Source organism: Chenopodium album, chromosome 3, assembly GCF_948465745.1.
Source record: "Chenopodium album chromosome 3, dcCheAlbu1.1, whole genome shotgun sequence".
In the NCBI taxonomy this organism is placed as follows: domain Eukaryota; kingdom Viridiplantae; phylum Streptophyta; class Magnoliopsida; order Caryophyllales; family Amaranthaceae; genus Chenopodium; species Chenopodium album.
In genome coordinates this window covers 15,436,851-15,446,824 of record NC_137836.1, presented here as the reverse complement: position 1 = coordinate 15,446,824, position 9,974 = coordinate 15,436,851, and the positions used below count along the sequence as shown (strand labels likewise).

General features: G+C 41.3%; 1 long non-coding RNA gene across 6 annotated transcripts; it reads left to right on the top strand.

The window, feature by feature from the left end:
• The first annotated feature begins 5,615 nt into the window (after positions 1-5,615).
• LOC145612024 (uncharacterized) lies at positions 5,616-8,774 on the top strand. 6 transcript variants are annotated; one of them, XR_014106512.1, is made up of 7 exons: positions 5,625-5,753; positions 5,849-5,912; positions 6,928-7,019; positions 7,865-7,913; positions 8,034-8,140; positions 8,253-8,297; positions 8,515-8,774. It is a non-coding gene; the product is annotated as an uncharacterized LOC145612024 (long non-coding RNA). The 6 variants fall into 6 exon arrangements; XR_014106513.1 differs by having other exon boundaries at positions 5,715-5,749; XR_014106517.1 differs by lacking the exon at positions 7,865-7,913 and having other exon boundaries at positions 5,616-5,753.
• The last annotated feature ends 1,200 nt before the right edge of the window (positions 8,775-9,974 follow it).

The following is a 9,974-nucleotide window of genomic DNA, read 5'->3' as shown; positions in this document are numbered from 1 at the left end:
CCCTGCTGAAGCTGAACGTGTCAGGCTCCCCCTCAGGTGTCCCCGAGGTGGTGCCCTGTTTTGCTTTTTGCAGGTGAAGTGAGGTTTTAAGGAGGGATGCTTTCACTTTGTCCTTTTGCGCTAGAGTGCTTCTTGCCTCTAAAACTTTATTATTATTCTTGTTTGATTTCTGCATGTTAGTATATGATGCTTGGGCATACTATATTAAAAAAATTTATGCAACATACTCCTCACGCAGAGGCTTGTATTTCATTGAATAAAAATGGCTCAAATGCCTTGATTAACATAACATGGACTAATTAAAGGTTTATCGACTTGAAATTGCTATGTTTCAGGCTCTTTATACAAAATATTTCTTTAACACATCAGCATTGAAACTGTTTCTTAAGACCTGACCTTCTTGATCTGCAAGGAGGAACGCGCCTGGTCTAACCTGCTCGTGGATGATGAAAGGGCCTTCCTAGTTTGCTGACAGATTTCCATGCCGATTTCCTCTTCCAACTGCTGTTATCCTCCTGAGAACTAAGTCTCCTGGCAGGAGCTCCCTGTGCTTGACCCTTTTGTTGAATGCTTTTGAGATCCTGCTCTTTTGGGCTGCCAGCTTAAGGACTTCTTTTAGCCTTAATTCTGACAGGAAGTCTAGCTCTTCCTGCATGCGCTTTTTCTTTTCTTGCTGCTCATAGTGTTGTATCCTCAGGCTGGGGATTTGCACTTCCACAGGGACAATTGCATCAACCCCGTAGGCCAGGGTGGAAGGGATTTTACCGGTTAACTCCTTCTCAGTGGTCCTATTTTCCCACAAGAGCTCTAGGACTAAGTCTGCCCATAGGCCCTTGTATTACTCCAGCTTCTTTTGTAGGGCTGTCAGGATCAGCTTATTTGCTGCCTCTGCTTGGCCATTGCTCTGCGGGTGGCAGACTGAGGCACTTGCATACTTGGTGCCCATATCCCCCAGGTAGTCTTTTATGGTGTCGCAGTCAAATTGGCACCCATGATCAAAGACTATACAGTGTGGCACCCCGAATCTAGTGATGATGCTCTTCCATATAAATGTTCTGACCTGGGTTGCCTTTATGTACTTGGTGGGCTCAGCTTCTATCCACTTTGTAAAGTAATCTACTGCCACAATGAGATACTTCCTGCCCGCTGTCTTAGTGGTGAAAGGTCCCAATATGTACATTCCCCACTAAGCGAATGGAATCGGGCTGAGGATTGGAGTTAGATTGTTTGCTGGCTGATTTATGGCTGGTGAATATTTTTGACACTTGTCGCATTTCTTGAAATATTTGTAGTGCGTCCCGCATAAGAGTTGGCCAATATGCCCCTCTTCTAATGACCTCTACTCCCAATGCTTTCCCGCCGAAATGGTTGGCACGTATTCCGGAGTGGGCTTCTTCCATAATGCCCTCTTGCTCCCATTCTGGAATACACCTCAGCAGCGGCTTTGAGAAGCCTTTCTTGTTGAGCTCTCCATTCATCACTACATACCAATTTGCGTCTTTCTTCACCTCTTGGCATGTACTTCATCATCGGGCAGCGAGCCATGAAGTGTGTACGCCAAGATGTCTGAGAACCAGGCTCTTTGACTCCTGACGCAGTTTACCTGCTCCTTTTAAGCGATGCTGCTTTCTTTTAACACTTCGACCATCACTGTTCTTGTGAGGCTTTGTAAGGTGGAGCTGGCTAACTTAGATAAGGCGTCAGCCTGAGAGTTTCCTGCTCTAGGAACCAAGTCTATCTGGAAATGGACTAGCTGGGTTGCCAGTTCTTTCACTTTGGTTACATATTTCATCATAGTGGCTTCCCTTATCTCATACGCCCCCTGCAGTTGGCTGGCAACGAGGTGAGAATCAGTCTGCAGGTGTACTTTGCGGGCTCCGGCTGCGAGGCTCATACGCAGGCCTGCCAGCGTCGCTTCGTACTCTGCTTCATTATTAGACGCTTTGAACTTGAACTTGATGGCATACTCAAATACGTTTCCTTCTGGATACGTCATTATGACTCATGCCCCACTCCCCGTTTGGGCTGAGGATCCGTCCACTTCCACCTTCCAGATCCCAATGTCATCCTCTTTCTCCTCATAGGAGGCTTCCACTATGAAGTCTGCTAAAGCTTGTGCCTTGATGGTTGCTCTAGGCTTGACCTCGAATTCATACTCAAAAAGCTCGATTTCCCACTTTAAGAGTCTACCCGATGCATCCATGTTTTGTAATGCTTTCTCCAGCGCGTGGTTTGTGAGAACCTCTATTATATGCGCGTCAAAATATGGTTTTAACTTGCTTGCTGCTGTGACCACTGCGAAGGCTAGCTTCTTTACCAGGGGGTATCTTTGCTCTGCCTCGGTCAGCACGTGGCTCACAAAATATATCGAACCTTTGTTGCTTCTGTCTTTCTACCAGCAGAACGGCTACGATTGTCTATATTGACGCTAAGATGTACAACTGTAGTTTTTCCCTTAGCTCCAGGCTGATCATTGTTGGGAGCTTAGTCAGGTGCTCCTTAATACCCTCAAAAGCTTCTTTCTCCTTAGTTCCCCACTTGAATTCTCTGTTTCCTTTCAACAGCTGATAGAATGGCAAGGCTTTGTCTGCTGACTTGCTGATGAATCTGGTCAATGCGGCCATTCTGCCTGTCAACCGCATGATATCTTTGATGCTCTTAGGCTCGGGCACACTGAGGACTGCTTCGACCTTTTCTGGGTTGGCATCTATTCCTCTCTCGCTGATAAAAAAACCCAAGAACTTTCCGGAGCTCACTCCAAAGACACATTTTTTCGGGTTGAGCTTGATTCTATACTTGTTCAGGGTGGCAAATGTTTCCTCCAGATCCATGATATGTCCAGCCTGCGTGACGCTCTTAACAATTAAGTCGTAAACGTATACTTCAACCTTTCTTCCCTCTAGTGAAGGAACACTCTATCCGTTGCCTTCTGAAAAGTTGCTCCAGCGTTCTTCAGCCCGAAGGGCATAGCTATGTAATTATACACTCCCCCTTCGGTAATGAATGCAGTTTTCTGCCTGTTTGGCTCGTGTAGGCTGATTTGATGGTACCCTGAGAAGGCTTCCATGAAGCTTAGCAGGGCGTGCCCGCTGGTTGAGTCTACTAGTTGATCTATCCGTGGCAGTGGGTAACAGTCCTTCGGGAAGGCTTTATTAAGATCCGTGAAATCAACACACATTCTCCATTGGCCATTTGCCTTCTTCACCATGACCACGTTGGCTAACCATTCTGGATAGTCACAAGGTTCAATAAATCCTGCTTCTAAGAGTTTTTCCACCTCTTCCTGGATTGCCTGGTTTTTCTCCGTGGAGAAGCTTCTTTTTTTCTGCCTAACTGGCCTAATATCCTCCTTCACATTTAGCTTATGCACCATGACTTCTAGGTCAATTCCGGGCATCTCATCTGCGGAAAATGCAAAAATGTCTTTATTCTTTCTCAGCAGCTCTATGAGGTGCACCCCTACTCCTGGATCAATGTCTTTTCCAATCTTCACCGTCCTCGAAGGATCACCTTCTGTGAGCTCGACTGTGACAGGCTCCCCGCTGGGAAGTGGTCTGGCCATTTCTTCTTTTGCAGGCTAGAAGTTTTCCATTGCCAACTTCTATTTATCTTTTTCCCTGTGATACTCTTCACGCTTCCTTTTCCTTGACTTCCTCTCAGGTTGCTCAGGGAGCCTTCTCTCGGAACCGGACTGTTATCTGGTTTTGTCAGGCTGCTTTAAGGCAGTTATGTAACATTGTTGGGCTGTCTTCTGGCTTCCCGTGAGCTTTTCTGACCAACCCTCATTAGTTGTGTAAGCCATGGCCAGGTGGTAAGTGGATACCACCCCGCCTATCTTGTGGATGAGCAGTCTTCCCATAATTACATTGTAGGGTGAAGGGGAGTTTATCACGAGAAATTCTGCTCTGACATCACGTCTTTTTTGTCTAACTTCAGCTCATTGAACGCACTGATGTTCGATTATGCCTTCTAGGGTGATCCCCGAGCCATTAAACCCGGTAACCTCGTAGTTTACTCTCTTCAGGTCTTTTTTGTCTAACTTCAGCTCATTGAACGCACTGATGTATATGATGTTGGCTGAGCTGCCTCCGTCTATCAGTATTCTATCCACCTCCCAGTTTGTAATTCTCATTGTCACCAGGTGGTCATCAGAGGGTAAATTATGCCCTTCTTGTCATACTCGTCGAACGTGGCTCATGGCTGCGGGGGAAGAGGTGGCCATCTACGCTTATCATTGTCGTATATTTGATGTATCATCGCCCGCAGGTCAGCCCGCGCTCTATTAACTATCCCCCCATGTACAAGACCCCCGCTGATCACGTACACCCTGCCCTCTGGCTTGCAATCTCTATCCTTGTCTCCAGCTGGGCCCCTCTGACCTCCTCTACAGTCAGCTCGGCCCGCTCTATCTTCCTCCCTTCTTTTGGAGAGTCACCACGCTGCTTAAATTGACTCAAGTATCTTCTCCTTACTAAGTCCTCTATGTTGTCCTTCAAGTGTGTGCACTCTTCAGTGGTGTGGCCATAGTCCCCGTGAAAGTCACACCACTTACTGGTATCACGACTCCTGTTTACCATCCTTGGAGGCCTCTGCCACTTATCATCAGCCTTATTTACACTGAATGTGTGAGATCTGGAATGGGTTAGTGGGGTATACTGATCAAACTTCCCAGGCCTTGGCCCTCTCCTTGGATCGGACCTTCTCAGTCCCACTGCCCTGTCCGCTTCTCTGCGGTTTTGCTCGGCCCTGCTTGGCTGGTCCACCCTGGGTTTGTTCTCTTCCCGGGTAACCTCTGCCTGCTTAACCGAGTCACCTATTGCTTTCCTACCCAGCATTGCTCTATTAATCTCGTCTTCTTTGATGAACTCATGCGCTTTGCCTAGCGCTTCAGCGAGCGTTTTGAGGCTCTTATGCCCCATGTATGCTATAAATGGTGATCCTGGTAGTAGGCCACTCTACATTGCTAACAGCGCTACCTCCTGGCTCATATTTGGGATGGTTGTTGCCTCCTTGTTGAATCGGGTGATGAACTCCCTCAGGGGCTCTTCCTTTCCTTGAACCAGGGACATCAGCTCGGTTGTCATCTTGGTTCTGTCCACCAAGGTTATGAAATGCTCCATGAAGATTCTCTTCAGCTGGCCTTACGAGTACACAGAACATTTGGGGATGGCGCCGTACCATTCCGCTGCCAGCCCCTCCAGAGTTGGCGGGAAAGCCTTACATCAGACTGAGTCTGTCATGGTGTAGAGTACCATATGATTCTCGAAAGATGATATGTGGCTTTTGGGCGTTGTGGTTCCATTGTACTTGTAGCTCGGCATCTTCACCTTCTCCATGGGTTCTTCCAAAATCTCCCGACAAAATGGGGAATCATCTAGAACAACCTGGATTCGCGCTTGTTTGTTTCTCTCCGGGCTGGGTCCTCGCTCTGCGGCCGGTGATCTACTGCAAGGGACCCGCTTCTCCGGGCTGATTCGAGCGGGGGTTATTTCCTCACTACTACAAAATGCGTATCTTTTGGACGCTATTAGCTCGACGCTATAATAGGGGCGTCAACTAATTATTATAGCTTGCGTGATTTCTCAACACTTTTCTAAGTCTAAACTTAATTTCGACTTTGGAAAGTGTCGAGAAATACTCACGTGTCGTACACGTGATGTAGTTTGCTTAACCTGCATCTTCATAATTCATTTTAGGGAAATACATAACCGCCGCTTCTGAACAAGTAGAAACCCTCGTTCTCAACATTGTTGGTATCGTCTCCTTTTCTTTTCTAATCCTCTAAAATTTCCAAGAATTCATCAAGTTCGGATTCAAATTTACATTTTCCTTGTTTATTAAATTGCAGAATTTTCATTACTCATCGTCAATGTTAATTAAATACGTCCCTTTGTTCAGATCGATGATTTGAGGTAATTTCTTATTCCTAATTTCCTTTTAGAATTGAGTATTTTAAAGCATTTGAAGGGTTATGATTTTGAGTAATGTTTTGTTAAGAGATGGGTTTGGCTCCCGTCAAAGAATTTCGGAGTTTTGTTTATGCTTCTATTTGTACTTCAAGGCTACAATTTTAGTCCAAATCTGAAATTAATTGTTTATTTTATTCACTGCTTAAGATATGGGACGAGTCGGTCAATAATTTCTTTCACCTCTCTGCTTCTGTAGTTCCAAATCTACTTCATTAATAGCTAAATGAAATTCTATGTCGAACATTTTGTCTGTCAATTTTTATTAAGAATAGAAAATTGAACATAATTTGTATCAAGTATAAATCTTTTGTTTTTTTGTTTTGTTTTGTTTTTTTTTTTTTTTTAATTTCTGAATTCTTTTTTTTTATTTATTTAAGTCTGAATTTCTAGATTTTATGAATTTGTCTCAAGTTAAATCTTCTCTAAGATCTAAATGTATAGGATTTAACGAATGCTTTAAGTAATGGTTTTCTTGATAGTTATTGGAACAATTGAAATTTAAAATGAATAATGTTTTGTTTAGTTGTTAGTCACGCTAATATGCTCCTCGATGTGATGCTTAATTAAAGGTAGTGCCACTGATGACATTACTTAAAATATCCTCTTGGAGTAGTAGCAAATATGAAAATCCTGAAGGATTTGTTAAATGGCAAATTGACAGAGGCTTGTTAATTATTGTTAAATGGCAAATTAATAGAGGCTTGTGAATTATTATTATTTTTGTAACGGAGGGGGCTTGTTAATGATTATGGTTCTTATACAATATTAATCAATTAAGTCTCTAGATCATTAAAAGATTATGAAAAGAGATTATCGATATTCATAACTAAGTCTAGAAGCCTTTTATGGTCGCTGCCATCTTGCAGTTGTGGGAATAGATTAGAACATAGATATACCTCTTTTTTATACAATGTGAACTTCAGTTTATAACAACATTTCATTATGGTAATTATTTTAGTATGGATGACTACATCAAAGTATGTTTGACGGGGTCAAATTGAAAGACATATATCAAGTATATATATTATGTCTTATCTGCAATACTTAGAGGTAAGTTCTTTAAACCTTTAGTTCAAGTTTTTTTAGTGGCATTTCTCTTTTCATGATCTTAAGTCTTTATTACAATACATGTTTATTTTTCAGAATTGGTTGTACACATCATAAGTCTTAATTGAGATATAATTTTCTACTCTTTTTTCATGAAAATTGGTTATTTTTGTCAGAGTGTGACTTCTAGCTTGTTAAAGATTACTCGATTGAAGTAAAGAATAAATATTGCATGATTTGAAGAGTTAAAAAGAAAACAATGCTTGACTTAATGCTTTGTATGAATAATAAGAGATTGAACCAATTTAGTCATATTGATTATTACTTGTTGTCTTTCTCTACTCATTTGTATAACAAACTTTCTGCCTTTAAACATGCAAAATATGAATTGATTTTGATAGTGACTCTTTTACAATCCTTAAAATGGATAGAATTTTTCTTTTATCCTTGGAATCTTTCTTAATTTCCATCTCTTTTCCATTTTATTATTAGAGTATATTATAGTATGTACAGATTTTCTAGTTTTCCTAAGCTTGAGGGAACTCTTCCATGTCGCTTAAACCGTTTTCTACACTATGTGGTTGCATTTATAAATTGCATTTTTTCGATCTCTTTTTTTTATGAATTCGATTCACTACTAGAATAAGTGTTATGTGGGCAATGTTATTTCTCTCTATGCTTCTGTCATCTATAATTATTTGCATTTGATTTCTGCTGGTGTGATTGATTCTAAATTTTATTTTTGTTTTCAGAAAGATATTGTCAATATCCAATTAGTCTTCATTCTATATACCTCTGTTGACATAATGCTCTAATCTATTCTAATAGTGTATTTTATTCATTCTTAGTCACAACTCGGAAGGTCATTTTATTCATAGATGGAGAGTAATGCAAGAGGTGGCCATCTCTTACAACTCAACTATGCTATGCAACTCCTTAATTTGTTGCGTATAATATATAGCATGGCTAAAACTAATCTTCTTATTTTGATATTCACTTTTTTTTATCTTTTTTTAGTCATTTTATAATGGCAGAAGCTTTTAATTATGTCACTATTATGGAGGTGGTACACGTTTTGGTGTGGGAACTCTCTTCATTTCCAAAAGTCAAAGAAGAGTGCATAGGTAAGATTATTATCACCTTCTGTAGCTCTTCATCAATGAAAGAGTTCGACCATTGTTGAAAATGTTGAGGAGTTTATTAATTTAAACAATGAGGCTCTTTACTTTCTTCCAGGAATTTGATGATTAGCAATCCAAGATGTAGGCATATTTTCTTAAGGTATGATACTTTGTATATAATTATATAAATAATTTTGGTTAGCTGACTTATTGAACATGGAAATTGACTTGTAAGAATTATTTCATGTTTACATGTGCAATACGTTGCTTATTGTCATTCAATTTGGTACTTGTAAACCAAAAATGAAGTCCGTATACTTACTATATGTAATTTGCTTTAAGTACTCCCACTAATGCACCGTGTTTTTCATGTTCAGGTTCAAATGCACTAGTCTATAATCTGAACTTTTTCTTTATGCCCACCTACAATCTTATTAAGGAGCAGCTGGATTATTGGAGATTGATTGAAGATTTTTTTTTTTTTGTGTGAAGAAATGAGCTTGTCTGCTAGACAAGACGACAAATGTGCTGTTAAAATCCATAACTAATTTCTTAGAAACATTTTTGTGCTATTTTTTCTTGTATGAATATTCGAGTGTAAGGAAAGATATTAGTAAAGTTATATAATAAAATGAGATTTTTGAATTTTTCATAGCACAAGGATACTGAGTTGTCTTCAATTACCAGCCCTAATATTTTATCAGTAAAAAAGCACTCATGAAAGCATTGATTATGCATAAATAAGAACTCTCAGACACTATTATGAAGGGAATTGTTTCATTGCATTGACGTTGAAAAGTGTCGCCAAAATTTAAACACAGACAGGAAAGGGTGTCAATAAATTGGATATTAGGAACCAAGGACAATAAAAAGTGTCGCAAATATTTTTTTGGCAGACATGAAAAAGCGTCGCAAAATTTGAGAAATTGCGCCAACTAGTTCAAATATGGACGCTTAGTATAAAAATTTGGACCCAAAACAGCGTCGAGATTCTCGACGCTTTTTGGTGTCATGCAGAATTCTCGACTCGCGTTTTTTTGACGCTTTTTTAAGGCGTCGAAAAAAAAATTCTCGACGCTTTTAAGCGTCCTAAATCAGCCTTAAAAGCGTCGCAAAAACAAGGAAATTGTAGTAGTGCCTCCACGCTCCATTCTCGATTCAGGTTGTGAGCTTCCAGCTCAAATACCTTTTTCCTCAGCTGAATGAGCTCTTTCTGCTCAGGAATGAGAGTTGAGACTTCCGGCCTTTTTGCTGCGGACTCCGTAGCTGCCTTTGTCGGTGATGGGCTTGCCCCCTTACCCATATTGGTATGGACCGCTGTCATTGCAGCCATCTACTCCTTGCTGCACTTAGAGAGGTTCTGCAGAATGGCTGGCATATTTACGGGCTGCGGTTTTTGGGTTACAGGTGCTGAAACAATAAGCTCATTGTTCGCGCCTGTTAACGACATTCCGTACTTGAAAATAGAGTTGGATCCTACAGGATCTACTGGTTTCGCCTCTGCTTTAGCAATGGCTGATGTCGATCCGATGGGGTTGGATTTCTGTGAGATGGTCGATTTGGGGTTTCCGGTGGATCTATTTGGATCGCTGGTTACTAGGGGTGTTTTTTGTGGTGTTTGGCTAGTCTTATTAGTTTTGGACGCGGGTGTTTGTATAGTTTCTTCTCCGGCCATGGTGGTTAGTTAACTAGTCCCTAGCTCAGTTGGTGAACCTCAGGTTAGATGATCCAATCCCCTCCTTCTAGCGCCAATTGTTCCAGGTATGGATCCAAGGGTTCTGCTGGGTAAGCTGGGTCCCGTCAACAACCTACACACGGCAGCACACGTAAACTGCCC